Source organism: Protopterus annectens, chromosome 7.part0, assembly GCF_019279795.1.
Source record: "Protopterus annectens isolate FY-2018-M chromosome 7.part0, PAN1.0, whole genome shotgun sequence".
Classification (NCBI taxonomy): domain Eukaryota; kingdom Metazoa; phylum Chordata; order Ceratodontiformes; family Protopteridae; genus Protopterus; species Protopterus annectens.
The window spans coordinates 478,001,435-478,017,441 of record NC_056739.1 but is presented as its reverse complement, the minus strand read 5'-3'; positions in this window follow the sequence as shown (position 1 = coordinate 478,017,441).

Here is a 16,007-nt window from a genome sequence, read left to right as displayed (position 1 = left end):
GACAACATGCCAGTGGAGAGGTATGTCAAAGACATATCACTGTCAGATGTGAAGTCACTCACTAAATGCATGTCCGCACAAACCCTGTCAATCTATCAACCCACCATGTGTATAACAGCACTGATGACATATAATTTGTTCACAATTCTGGAGATATGTCACCCATGTTGTTGGGCTGTCTCCAAATGTCCTGTCTTGTGAAGTATTCCCACCTATTGTCTGTGAATCTGTAGCCCACAACTTCTGTAATGTCCCTCACAGAGGCAAGGAAAATGGGCAAGGCCAATGTGAAGGACGTCCCACATGTTGGAACTAGCAGCAGTGTCCAGGCCCACAGCACAGTACTGTGTGGGCACCTACATAGTTGTATGGCCTTAGCAATACCTGACCGGACAACATCAACCCCTCAATGTAGTGTGGAAGCCTGGAGTGGACAGGAGACATACACAAATACCATCATAGGTTGAATTAATTACTGGACAGGCCATAAAGGAACAGGTGTCACATTGGAAGCCATCTCACCTTGGTCTGCACAAGCAAATAAGGTCACTGGTGATGTACCCTACAGCTGTCTTTGACTGCAAACTGGAGACATGCACCTAAGCCAATCACTAGGCATTCTAGAGATGTGTCTGCAATTCCATAGACAACACACATATCTGCTCTGTAGTGGTGGTCAATAACACCACATAGACATATGCCATAAATACAGGCAACTGGCTGCAGACTGGTGATGTGTAGACATCACTCCCCTGTCCCCCCATAGGCACACATGTGCATGTATGGAACCTGCCTCCCTCCCCTCATGATCACACATGAGGTCTGTAATGCCCTCTCAAAGGCAATACATGGAGGTCTCCATAGGCCTGCTACCCTTTCTGGCTGCAACCTACATGAACACATGCATGGCTTTTCAGACCCATTCTGCAGTGTAGTCTACCATAGCCTGAGCACCAGTGTCATCCCATCTGCACAAAGGACAGATAGAAAGTAGGTAGCAAACAGGTTATGCATTAGGATGAATGTTCTGAAGGATAGAAGTCTAAAACTGAAATGTATGCCATTATTACATGACAGCAGTCCTCAATGACATGGCCAAAAACATAGTACTCTACAGTTAATATAATAATATCATATCAATATCCAATAGGAGATACATAAAAAATACAGCTCAAACACCAATAATAAGATAGTGTAGTACTCAGAGTCCCAGCTTTGCGTGCAGGGGTGCATGGTTTGAGTACTACAATAGGCAATCTACTTTTACATGGAAAAGCAGTGTTAAAAGTACTAATTTAATAATACAATATGTGTTAAATTATTTTTCTCAACCAGTGTACTGTAGCTGGTGTAACATGCAAGTGTGAGTGCATATAAAATGTGATACTACCCATGTATAAAAAAATGTGATACTACCCATGCATACCCAAGTGTCCCATACAGTATAGTCATGCCCCTTGCTACTATATTGACAGCACATAGAAGCATGTTGTCTACAGGAAATTTAAGACACTTATTAAATGATGCCATTACTCTGCTATTTTATAAGACTGGAATGTGAGCAATGGTTACTAGGGCTGACCTATGCTTAGCAGGTTTAAGCATTGCTTACATGTGAATAACAAGCAGTTGGCTTGGGTAAGCAGATTTGTGCAATGGCAAGCATCGCTAAGCGAAGCCTACATGGTGTAAACGCATATTCATTTAATTGTGGATTAGCATCACTTACCGTCAAACAAACCCGCTTAAAGCCACTCAAAACTGCCTTATTCATGCTATATTCAACAGCCCTTGTTCTGCCTAGCAACAAAACAAACAGCCCCTGCATTTCTTCAACCTACGACCCTGCATACCATAGTAACAGCAATTTACCACTAAGCCATAGGTGCTTTTTTTTAAACATACCATGCGTTACAGCCAGTTTACAATAGGGAAGAGACACTGTGCAATGAAGAATGATTTGTATCTACAAATATATGCATGAAAAAAAACATATACATATATAGGGAGACAGATAGATATGTATGGAGGTACATATATATGCATAACAATATATAGATATATTACTAATAAATACTGAGGTGTATGTATGTATGTGTGTGTATATATATATATATATATATATATATATATATATATATATATATATATATACATACATATATATATATATATATATATATATATATATATATATATATATATATATATATATATATATATATATATATATATATACACATACATGTCTCAAAATACCCATACAAACATAATCTTCGGATAAACTACCCATAACTGGGGCAGCATGCACAGTTGGATACAAAAGGACCCATGACAGTCACATCTAACCCCCCTCCCATACAAATAATAAACAGTACGCTGCTACAATATCATGATAGGCCATACACAATGGCCAGACATACAATGACCTTTTAGCAAAACAACTAAAATGACTGAAGATAGTAAAGAGAAATACAACCAGCCAGTGATTCACTCAAGTTTATTATACTCTGATGTCTTGGCCAAAGCCTTCAAGGAGTAAAACATTACAAGAAATACTTGCCTTAAATACAAGAAGCAATTAACACTTAATTACATTTAAATGTACAGCCTCCAATCACACTCCTCATGTAACCCTCTAGGGAACAAAGTATCACATTTAAAAATATAAATTGATTCTGTACATAACAATTGTTCTTTAATGACTGATCAAACTGAGAAACAGACTTTTTCCAAAACAGTACCTTGTAACCCACTACTGTCCCCAAGTTGTGATTTATTGAAATGTACAGCTATAGAACTGTCTTCTGTCTTATCAGTAATATGTCTCACATGTTCTAAAAGATTAGTTTTAAAACACTTGTTACTTCCCCCATATAAAATATGTTACACGGCTATATAAGAGCATTCTGTATACACCAACCTCTTGCATGTACAGAGTTCCACATTTTCCAGCCTTTCTCCTCAGCAGGAATGACAGTGCTAAATAATGATAAACCATACATATCAACCTCCTACTGTATGACATCTGGACAAAGCCTGACATAATTGGGGGGGGGGGGGCAGATGTCCAAAAACATGGCCATACTTGAAATATTGCTGTTATACATTGAGAACATTGCTGGTGTTACAGAGTTTGTTGTAACATATCTTTTCTGAGGGATGTAAAGTCAGAAACACAAATGGATATTAGCACTTACTGAATGCAATCACCAGAGTATGCTACTGATTTTCCAAGGACAACATTTGTCTGGGGAAGAGACCAAACATAACAGGCAAACCTCTGGCCATTATGTGGATAGCCCTACAGTTGAGAGCTATGTAGACACATAACTTTGTCAGACTGAAACCCATGCAGAAGTAGCATGTTCAGACAAACCCTTTTTAACTAGCAGTATTCAAAACAAATAACAGCAATACTCACATTCTGCCCCTAAGTCTTGAACCTTCTCCACCATTTAATTGGCTTGTCTCCACAAGTCTTGTAAGATGTACTAGCTCACACACCTCCAGGAAGATGTCCTCACAGGCAAGGGAAAGGGCCAACACCTATATGGAGTACTCAATTATAGGAGTGTGTTGCCATGACATTGGCTCTTGGAATAACTACACAGCTGCTCCGCATGCAATTAGCAACTGGGGAACACCAACTGGTACACAGACCATCTCATGGTCATGAGCATTACCTAAAAAAGTCAAGCTGCAATTATTCAAACCACCTCTGTCATAGACAGTGATATTTATTTTATTTTATTATTTTATTTACATTTATTTACAGGGAAATTCCGACTGGACACAGGTCCTTTTTCAGCAGATGATGGGGAGAAAAGCTCCACATTATGTACATGATAAATAGAGACACAATGTTGCAGCAATAGTAAACAACATTACAGGTTGTTGGCTTTAATACAATAGCAAGATATTGATTATCAACAGTATATACAGTAAATGTTGCAAGTTAAGACAATTTATTATTTATAATATTAGTAAAAAAAGTTGTCAGACAATATTTTAAAGTAACTAAAAACAACTAGTTAATTCTGACTGTGGTTAGTAGTGGTGGTAGCATACTTGGGTTGAGTCTGGGTGTGGGGGGGTAAGGGTGGGGGTGTTAGTCTGGATTAGAACAAGGACAAAGCCAATACAGATTTAAGTGGAATTTGAGGAATTGATACACTTAAAAGTCCTTTGACTAAATACAGAAGATGTATTTGATCAAATCTACTTAAAAAAAAGGCACGTGAAACAAGTAAGCATGTAATTGAATGCAGTAGGTGGTCTGTAATAATGGAAAATACGAGTTTGAAAGAATATGTCTCAGCAAGACTTTCTGCACTGATGTACTGCTGAACAGCACCAATGGCCATAGCATGTGGCTCTGTCTGCAGTGACATAGATCACAGCTCAGGCCCCTGACTCACCCCAGGAAATGACAACTGACATTTGTCAAGTACTGGAGTGTCTGTCAAACACCACTGACTGTGCCACTGCTAGGCCAGCTACTGGGATGTTGTACATATCCATATGTTACCTGTGAATATAACTCTGATACACATTTTGTCTTATAAATATAAAAGACCTATACAGAGCATGTGCATAGTAAAGTACTGTTGTAGAGGTGAATGTTGAAATCCATGTGATATAGTGAGTTCATACCATTCAACTGTACAGTGTTATAAGCACGTGTGCCTGATATATGTAGTCACTTACACATAGAGCTGTGTTATGTTAAGCAAACCATTGTCAAGTCTGTTAACAATCACACTGTAACATAACAGCCTAGATATGAATGTGGGACAGCCTCCAGGTTAGCATTGTGATAGCAAAGCCTACTGCACAATCAGCATACTTATCTATGTATGTAAATAAGTTGTGCATGTTTTACTTATGTGTAATATCAGTTTTAGTGCATACAACAGACATAAATGTTTAGAGGTACTGGTTGTTGCATTGCCATGACAATGATATGGGTAGTAGAATAGGCATGATTATCAGGTTGTAATCGGAGAAGTGTGCAACTGTGTTATGACCCTCTGTCCATACCTACCACAAACAGCTATCTGAACATCTGCATACAGTGGATATCAAGAGTGTACACACCCCTGTTGAAATGCCAGGTTTGTGTACTATACAAAAATGAGACCACAGAAAATCTTTTCAAAATGTTTCCCACCTTGAATGTGACTCTTACCCTGTACAATTATATTGACAAACTAACAAATATGTTAGGGGAGAACATAAAAAACATACTATAAACTGGATGCATACATGTGCACACACATAAACCACTATTTGGTTGATGCACCTCTTGCAGTAATCAGAGGATTCTCTTTTTGGTTACACACATGCCATCAAGTAACAAGACACTGATTAACCCTAAATAAAGTTAAACTGTCCTAATTATTTGATATTTACCCAGTTGCCTGCTACAGCAAAAGACATGTTTTGCAGAGAGCTTACAAAGCATTGAAGGGATCTTATTTTGGAAAGGTATCAGTCAGGAGAAGAGTAGAAAAAGTGTCCACAACATTGGATGTACCATGGAATACAGTGCAGACAGTCATCAGACAGTGGAGAAGATATGGAACAACAGTGACACTGCAAACACCTGGATGTTCATCCAAAATGGATGACTTGACAAGATGACAACTGGCTATGAAGGCTGCCAGGGGACCTACTGCAACACTGAATAAGCTGAAGGAATGCCTGCCAAGTACTGGGTGTGTACCACATGTGACAACAATCTTCTGTATTCCCCATTCCCCAAAGGCTCATCCAGACTCTGCTACACTTTGCTGTGAAGGAAAGGTTAGTTTGCTGTTATTTTTTGTATTACTGTATTGCCTTTCTATATTTTGAATACTGTAGTTTGTTTTCTTTACTTTGTGTTTTGCTTGCATTCTGTTTTAACAGCATATTAAAACTTCAAAAGAGACCACAGCTCTCTGTTCTGAGTCAGGCAGAAATAAGAACTGATTAATTAAGGACTCATTCATAAGACAGAAGAGGTCACTTAAGGTTAATCACTTGTTAACAGATGGGGTGGAGCTAGGAACTAAAATTTCTATTTAAGGAGTAAACTAAAACATTTCAGAGCTTTACCAGAAAGGCTCATCCAGACTCTGCTACACTTTGCTGTGAAGGAAAGGTTAGTTTGCTGTTATTTTTTGTATTACTGTATTGCCTTTCTATATTTTGAATACTGTAGTTTGTTTTCTTTACTTTGTGTTTTGCTTGCATTCTGTTTTAACAGCATATTAAAACTTCAAAAGAGACCACAGCTCTCTCTGTTCTGAGTCAGGCAGAATTTTTCCCGCCCTGCCACCCATTTAAGTTGTCTTGTTAAATACCAGTGTCTTTCTAGTTGCCCGCCTCTTATGTTAATCTGACCATATATCTCATTTCTCTCTACTTTCACTGGCTTATGAGAGTAATCACAAAATCATCATTTTTGAAATCCCACCCCTTCAATTATTTAAATTTATTGGCCATCCTACAGTATTTCATAGTACCAAAATACAAAAGTGACCACCCTTTCAATCCATCTTGCTGTTTTAAAAATAGTAACTCTCCACTAAACCTTAACTTTTAAACAGGTAAAACTCAAGTTACCTACTTTCACATCTAACTTCTCTAGTGCACACTGCAGAGTGCATTCTTTTCAATCTTACCTTTAAGCATCCCTGTGACTAGCACTTTCTCTAATACCTGCTGGAAAGCACTAGGAAGCCTTAAACTCATACAAACACTGAACTCTCCTTGTTAACAAGGAGAAATTAATAGTAGGCACTAAACAGCCTATAATTGCAAAGTACCTTGCTAAGGAAACAGCTCCTATACTTTACAAAGAAAAAAAAAAAGCCCCAAACCAAGCATGTCCAAGGGTCAGCTTCCGGTGATTTCTCCTGCCCACCTGGTGAATCTGGGCATACTGGGGCAATGCAGCAATTGCCTCATGTACACAGACAACCCTCTCCTCCTACCACCCAACACTACAACCTGTGAGAGATGCACTTACATAGCCAAAATGGAAGCAAAGCTCTCTCCACCCAAGATTGTGCTAAACAGTCAAGAGGAGAAGGTTAACACCCACACTACATCTCAAGCAATACATAGCCCTTCTAAACCCGCACCACCAACACCCACATATAGCAACACTAAATCCACATATGCAGAGGCCGTTAACTGTAACCTGCCCAAGCAACAAAGACCTCTGAAGCTGAAACGCAAACAAACACCAATCACAACCAATGTGTCACATAGTTCACAACACCAGTGTGCCACCCAGCAACAGCCCCTAAGGCAAGACAATGTACCTAACACTTTAGTCATAGGTGACCCTATAGTCCGACACACTGATGTCCCACTCACCAGTTTGAATAAGGAGAAAATTACAGTCAGCTGCCTGTCGGGTGCCAGGATCCGCCACATAATGCATGCACTCAAGTCACTCCACAACAAGTACAAATATGACTATCATTGTCCATGTTGGAGTGAATGACTTGAGACGTACCTCCCTGGACTACATGAAAAGAGACATGAAAGAGCTCTCGGATCATGTGGCCCAGGCAGGTATGACCCTACCCTGAGTAGCATCCTGCCTTCGCCCAGAATGATACCACAATATAAGGATAAAATGATTGACTTCAACAATTGGCTAAGCTTATGGTGTCATTCAAAGGGGATCCAGTATCTGTCTGCCTGGGATGACATGATTGACAGACCACGATGCTTTGCCAGAGATGGTCTGCACCTGTCACCCCTGGGATTCAGGTTACTGGCTAAGGCTCTTGCCACCCCTATAGTGCCTTTTTTAGGCAAACTTCAAAGGACAAAACCACCACCGTAACAGGTACAAGCATGCAAAATCTAAAGGTAATGCTACTCAATGCTAGAAGTCTAAACCTCAAAATTCACTCTCTCGAGGCACTCCTAAAAATGGAGAACATCGATATCTGTGCAGTAACTGAGACCTGGTTCAAGGCTCCAGAGACCACCCCTGCAATACCAGGCTACAACTCTTACCACACTTTTCGGCCACCAAACCAGGACCGAAACACTAAAGGTGGAGGAGTGTCAATATTCACCAAGGATATTCACACCACCAGGCTAGTTGGCCAACACAATCTATCTGAAATTCTCCAAGTGCAACTAACACTAGGTAAGACTGCAATCCAAATTGTAGCTTGCTACAGATCCCCCACCATACCCCAAGATTTTCACTACACCTTTCTAAACATACTGGAAAATATTAAGATAGAACCAAACACCCTAATACTGGGTGATTTTAACTACCCTGCCATTAACTGGGAAAACTACTCATGTCCCAACACCTTTGCGCAATGGTTCTTGGAATTCATAAATTCCAATGCCCTGGATCAACTAATCCATAGTCCCACCAGGGGCTCCAGTATCCTAGACCTGGTCATTACCAACATGGGAAATCAATGCTCCATACCTATGGTCACCCCCTCGTTAGTCAGGTCTGACCATAAGCTAATCACACTTAACATCCACATCCCACCCCCACCCCCTAGTAAAGAAACCACCATAAAAAACTTCTCCAAAGCCAACTTCATGCTACTCAAGTCAGAAGTGACAAACTTCATAACACCCATGCAGACGGGAACTGAAAGTTCAACTGCTGAATCCTACACTAAGGCACTGTACGAGCACATCCACTCATGCATGAATCATGCCATCCCAAATAGAACCAAAATGCTCTCATCCAAAAAAAGGAAGCCAATCTGGTGGTCCCCTGCCATAAACAAACTTTACAACAAAAGGAAGAAACTTTTGCAGAAAAGAGGAAAATCCCAGGATGCAAAAAACTCCCTTACTAGCCTCAGTAAGAAACTGAGATGCCTCATAAAACCCTCCAAAGCTAGTTACGAAAATAAAATTGCCAAAGATTCTAAGGACAACCACAAAGCATTCTATAACTATGTCAAGAATCTAAATGGCAATGCTCAGATCTGCTCTGAGCTAAAACAGAATGGAATTAAATATACTGATCCAAAGGATATTGCCAATATCCTGGCAGATCGATTCAGTGCCAACTTCACCCCCCTCTCACCCCCTAAATGGCCCATCTCAATACCGGAAGATTGCCAAATTCCAGTAATAACGGCCACACAGGTACAAAACGCACTCTCTAAAGCCAAGAATACAGCATCCATGGGACCAGATGACATCCCGGGCTGTGTACTACATGAACTACAATATGAACTGGCACCTCACCTAAGTGTCATGTTTAATCATAGCCTCACCTCAGGTTTCGTGCCCACTGAGTGGCGCAGAGCTACAGTTATCCCAATCCACAAGGGGATCCACCTTGGATCCCGGAAACTACCATCCCATCAGTCTGACAAGCCTTATCTGCAAGGCCATGGAGCGTATTATCATGGAACTTATAAACAAAGACTTTGGCAACCTTCAAACACTGGACCCCACCCAGTTTGGGTTTGTGAAGGGCCGATCTTGTCTCCTGAACCTGATTGACTTCTTTGAATCAGTCTCCAGAGCCATGGACAAGGGTAAGGTGGTCCACACAGCCTATCTAGACCTTGCCAAGGCCTTTGATACCATCCCCACTCTGGAATCATAGATAAACTTACTAAGTTGGGCATTAATCCCTATGTCACCCAATGGGTTGCTAAATGGCTTACTGATAGAACCCACACTGTAAAAGTAGCCGACTCCAAATCCAGCTCCAGACAAGTGACAAGTGGAGTACCTCAGGGTTCAGTCCTTGGGGCTCTTGTTTGGCATCTACTTCTCTGAAGTACAGGTCAACACTAAGGGACTCTGGCTAACAAAGTTTGCAGATGACTGCAAACTGGGAGCCATTATTGAATCCCCAAATGATGTGGATACTCTACAAAGGGCCTTACAGAAACAGATGCTTGGTGCCAGAGCCATGGGCTCAAGCTCAATGCCAAGAAATGTATTGTTATCCCCTTTGGGAAAAAACATGTATCCATGAATTACCATATAGGTGGCAGTACACTAAACACAGAAAGTGTGATAAGAGACTTAGGGACACAGGTGGACAGTGGTCTCACCTTCGATAACCACATCGCCACAACAGTCAGGAAATCCTTCTATGTGGCACACCTCATCACAAAGGGCTTTTCATCCAGAAAAATGAGGTCATTGTCCCACTGTACTCATCCCTCATTAGACCCATTATAGAATACAACGCCCCATTTGGTATGTACCTCTCAAGACATCTGCAACAACTGGAAAGGCCTCAGAAATACCTCACTAAAAGAATCACAGGCCTAAAGCAGATGCCCTACGCTGACCACCTTAAAAACTCCAGCTATACTCTGTCGCATATCGACTACTCAGAGGCGATATCTGCTTAACATACAAGGCCATGTCAAACCCAGAGCTGTTGGACATGCTACACTTAAAGAAATCCCAATCCCTCAGAGCTACACAGCCCAGGGATCTAAACCTTGTCATCACAATAAACAAAACATGGTGGAGGGATAGGTTCCTGACCCAGAGACTCCCCAGACTCTGGAATAGATTGCCCATACATGTCAAGCAGAGTGCCTCTTTGGACCTCTTCAAGAGGAACCTTGACGATTGGATGGGAGAAAGGAAATTCACCCCAGGGATCACGTCAGTCGCCCTGCTAGACAGGGGTCCAGGAAAGTAAATAATGTGGGAAGAAATAGCCAGGGAATTGTTATGGCTAGGCTTGTATAGGCCCTAGGGCTGATAGCCTAGTACCAACCTATGAACCTATATGTCTGCAATATGGGGTAGGGTTGCTAGATGGAAGCCTTTTCTTACACAGAAAATCATCCAGGGCTAGACAAACATTGCCAAACAGTACATCCAGTCTCCAAAAAGCATGTTGGATAATGTGTCATGATCTGATGACATCAAGGTTGAACCTTTGGTCCACAATTCCAAGAAGTATGTTTGGCCCAAAACAACACTTTGCATCACCAAAAGAACACCATCCCCCTGGTGAAGCATGGTGGTGGCAGTATCATGCTGTGGGGTTGCTTTTCATAAGCTGGAACTGGGCCTCGAGTCAAGGTGGAGGGAAGTATGAGCAGTTCCAAATATCAAGCATTTATGTCCCTAAACCTTCAGACATCTGCTAGAAAGCTGAAGATGAAGAGGGATTTTATCTCTCAACATGACAATGACCCCAAGCATACATCCAAACTGACAAAGGAATGGCTTCACCAGATGAAAATTACAGTTTGAGAATGTGCTAGCCAGTGGTCAGACCTACATCCAATAGAAAATCTGTCAGTTGTCCTGAATAGGGCTCTGCACAAGAGATGCCCTTACAAATAGACACATTTGTAGCGCTGTTGCAAGGAAGACTGGGCAACTATTACCAAGTAAAGATGTGCCATGATGATAGACTCCAATCTAAGACAACTGAATGTTGTCATTATCTCAACAGGTGCTTCCACAAAGTAGTTGTTTAAAGGTATGCACACTCATGCAACCAGATTATTGTACTTGATTTCAATTTGCATATTTTCCCATAACAGATTGTTATATTTTCAATGGAATTGTACAGGCTATAGGTCACATTAATGGTAGGAATTGTGTTGAAATGAGTTATTGTGGTGTCAAGTTGCAATAGCACAAAGACCAGGCTTTGCAACAGGGGTGTGTGCACTTATATATCCACTGCAATTGTATGGACTCAGCAGTACCTGACCTGTAAAATCTACCTCCACCAAGGCAGAGTAATCCCCTTTGGTGGACAGCAACAATACACAAACCACATAATAGATTGCTATATTGCTGTACAGAGACACATAGGTGCAGACAACACATTGGAAGCTTGGAAGCATGTCCACCTTTCTCTGAACAAGCATGTAGGGTCACAGGTGACTCCCTGTAAAGCTAACTATGAGTACAAATCAGACATATCCACACTGTCAAGGCCAGTCATAAGGGTGTCTCCACATATGTTGTCAGTGTCAGACACAACAACACAATTCACCCTGTACTGGTGTTAAATCACACCAAATACACACATGCCATGATTATCGGCAACTTGCATCAGACAGATTAGGTGTGAACATCACCCACCTGTCCTTCATCAATATAGGGAGATATGCACGTCAACCGCACCCCTCCCCTCATCAGTGGTGAGCAGGTACATATTGCCTACTGAAAGGCAACAACAGCAAGTCTCCATGGGGCCTGATAACATCCCTGTCTGCATCCTACATGAACTCAGGCATGAGGTCACAGCTCCGTCACACACTGTAGTCAAACACAGGCTCGGCAACATCCACACCCCATCCACATGGAAGATGGCCACTGTTATCCTTCTACACAGACATGAATGGGGAATAGAGGTTTATGCAATTAACTGTTCATCATTGGTGGGAATATGACACATCAGGGCCAGGAGTGCAATGCAAGCTAATATTGTGCTGATAGATTACAGGGATATGATGTAGTTGTGAGTGCTGGCAAAAATATCCACTAATGATTTGCAATTTCTGTCCATACTGTATGAGGTGCTATGATGTGTTTCACTGTTTATGTCTTCCAGGCAGGATGCAGCACCCCCAAAATCCAACCTACAGTGCAGCAGAACAAGTGAAATAATTGATGCCATTGTCAACAATTATGCTGTCATGTTTGGACATAACCAGAAACATCTGCAGGAGTGAACCGCCCTGTGGAATGACTTAGTCCACAGGTAAAATGAAGTCAGCCTGCACACAAGATCCTATGAGCATGTCCGACATTGTGCTACTGACCTCATTCATAATGCCCAGTGAAGGGCTGCTGCCATAGCCAGAGAAGTGACAGCAACCTGTGGGGGCCCAGTCATGCAGGCCCTCACTGACACCCACCAAACAGCTCTTCACCAACCTTGGGGCACCCACCCCAAGCACGCCACATCATGCTGAATCCAGCATTGTGGATGTGGGTGCCCCCCACACAATGGATGAAGAGCATGCAGCTAAGGCTCTAGTGCGCATTACTAGAGTACTGTAGCATGCATAGTTGTATCTGTAGAGTATTTACATGCATATGTCAGATAATATAGTAGTTGTGGATGGGATTTGGTAACATAAGTGCACATCTATGGTGATGGTTAGCATATTTTGTAGTATTGGGGTTGTACTGTTAATGTGTAGAAATTCTACTTCCCCCCTGTACCAAGGCCACATGCTGACAGTACCTCTCTCCTACACCTATTTAGCTCCCTCTGGTCTACAAGTAGGACAGCAGCCTGTAGCTGGTGAATATGGAATTGTTTTGTTGTGCTTTGCCAATACACACCTAGCCATATTGCTTGATGTCCATGTTCACTTGTGATGGTGTTAACTGCATTGTATCACAGTGGTCACCACAGGGGCCTATCCGAAGGGTAATGTAACATTCCCGCAGCATACCTCACAACCTGTCAGTGCAAGGCATCTGGACAGAGACCAACAAACTGGGGGGGGGGGCAAATGGGCTATGGTGGGGACATGTATGAAACATTAATCCTATACAGCAGATACCACAGTGTACACACCCCTGTCAGCATGCCAAGTGTGCCTGATATATACAACAAGAGACCACAATATTACATTCCACACCTTTTCCAACCTGTAATTATATTCCACACCTTTTCCAACCCGTAATGTGCCCATAACATGAACAATTAACTTGTAAAACCAAACAATATGTTAGGCCACCAAATATGGTGCATACAAATCTTGCAATACACTGGATCCATATGTGTGCACACCCTCCAAATAACATATTGTGGGAGCAGCTTGTGATGTAGTGACAGCATTCACTCTGCTTGGGTACACACCTGCCATCAAGTACAGGGACTCAATGTAACAACCAATAACGGTCCACTGTCAGAGTTGTGTATTCATGACATTTGCTCAGTTGCCTGTATCACAAGCAGCCATGGCTTGCAAACATCTTACAAAGCATCATAGGGATCTCATATTTGAAAGGTATCAGTCAGGAGTAGGGTACAACAAAATTACCACAACATTGCATATAGCATGAAACACATTGGAGACAGTCATCAAAAGGTGGATTAAATATGGGACAAGAGTGCTACTAAAAAGAACTAGATGTCCTTCCAAAACAGATGACAAGCCATGTTGAGAACTGGTCAGGAAAGCTGCCAGGAGACATGCAGTAACACTGAGGGACTTGCAGGACTCTCTGGCAAGTACTGTTTGTGTAGTACATGGGGCAACAATCACCTTGATTCTGCATAAGTCTGGCCTATGGGGTAGGGTCAGTAGATAGAAGCATTTACCCACACCAAACACCATGCAGGGCTGTGTACAGGTAGCAACACATAACATCAAGTCTCCCAAAGGCATGTGTTGAAATGTGTAATGGTGTAATGAGACCAAGGTTCAAATGTACAGCCACTATCCCTACAGCTATGTGTGGTGCACAAGCAACACCTCCCTTCACCTGAAGAGCACCATCCACATGCTGAATCTCAGTGGTGGCAGTACCCTGCTTTGGGGCTGCTGTTCATTGGCTGGAACTATGCTTGTAGGCATGGTGGAGGGAATTATGAACAGTTCAAATAACACTCACATGTGGGCCAAAGCCGTCAAGACAGCTGAGGATGGAGAGGGGTATCAGCTTCCAACAATAACAATGACCTAAAGCATACATCCAAAGCTACCTAAGAATGGCTCCACCTGAATACAATCAAAGTTATGCAGTGGGCCAGACAAAGCCCAGATTTAACACCATTAATAAACTCCAAGTGTGACCTCCAACATCTGTGCATGTGAGCTGCCCTTGGCAGATGATAGAGTTGCAGGACCTTTGCAGGGAAGACTATCAAAATAATGGCAAGTCAAGATGTGCCATGCTGATATACCCCTTCCCAGAAAGAGTGACTGCTGTAGTTCACTTAACAGGTGTTTTAAAAAAGTATTGGTTTAAGGGTGTCCACACTTATGCCACCATCATATCATACACATCTCACTCAGTATATTTCACAACTAATGCATTTGTTTGTTTCACAATTGGATTTATGTCACATTTAAGGTGGGTAATATTTTTGAATGCAGTAATGTAGTCTCATTTTATATGTTGCAAGAGCCTGCCATGTTAACAGGGGTGTGTACACTTATCATATCCGCATTAAGTTTAGAAGGTTGTTGGTGTAACAAGATTTGTTTGAATATACATTCACTGCTGGTGATGAGGTCTGCAAATCAAATGTATGTCATTAATTAGGGATATCAATCCTCATATGATCCCAGGTATGTGTCAGACAAACACATAGGGGTTGTGAGGAACACAGCAAACATATGTGCCAGACATCCACACATTCTTGAATGATTTGTACAGTTGTGAGGTATGGTATACAGTAGCAGCCACTGTGCTAAACAAGTGAACAGCAATAATGTGTACATGGGTGCAGTGTGTGCTATGGGAGTGGACGTCACCTACTAACAATACTCATGCATCCCAGTGATGTATATTGTTAGCAACAAGGATTGAGAATGGCTGCAATTTATGATGATGAGGGCTGTGTGTCATGCATGTCACCTTTTGGGTAATGTGAAGTCTATGTAATAGCTTTGTGCCACCTCACCTGTAAGTGTCTGTGTGCATGTCTGTGTGTGTGTCAGTGTGAGTGACAGCCAGCCATAATGTACAGGTATTAATTTACATTTATTGTCTTCCCCTCACAAGTGGCAATGGTGGTCAGGGTTCCTACCATTTGGGAACTGATGTCAGTGTCTCCACAGACTCTGACAATGATGATAGCCATAGTGAGGCACAGGTGGGGTTGTCAGGAGCTGAATCTGTGCCATTGGTTGGCATCCCACTGTTGTCCACCCCATCCCAGCGCACACAGTCACAATGCCTATACATACCTCATCACCAGTGGCCATAGATAATGGACAGTTTTTGGGTGGTAGAATGGGACAGACAAATGTGCTGACTATGGCAAGTGTGTCTGTAGACACCAGCCATAGCCAGAAAACAGGCAAGGTCCCACACAGGTGGAT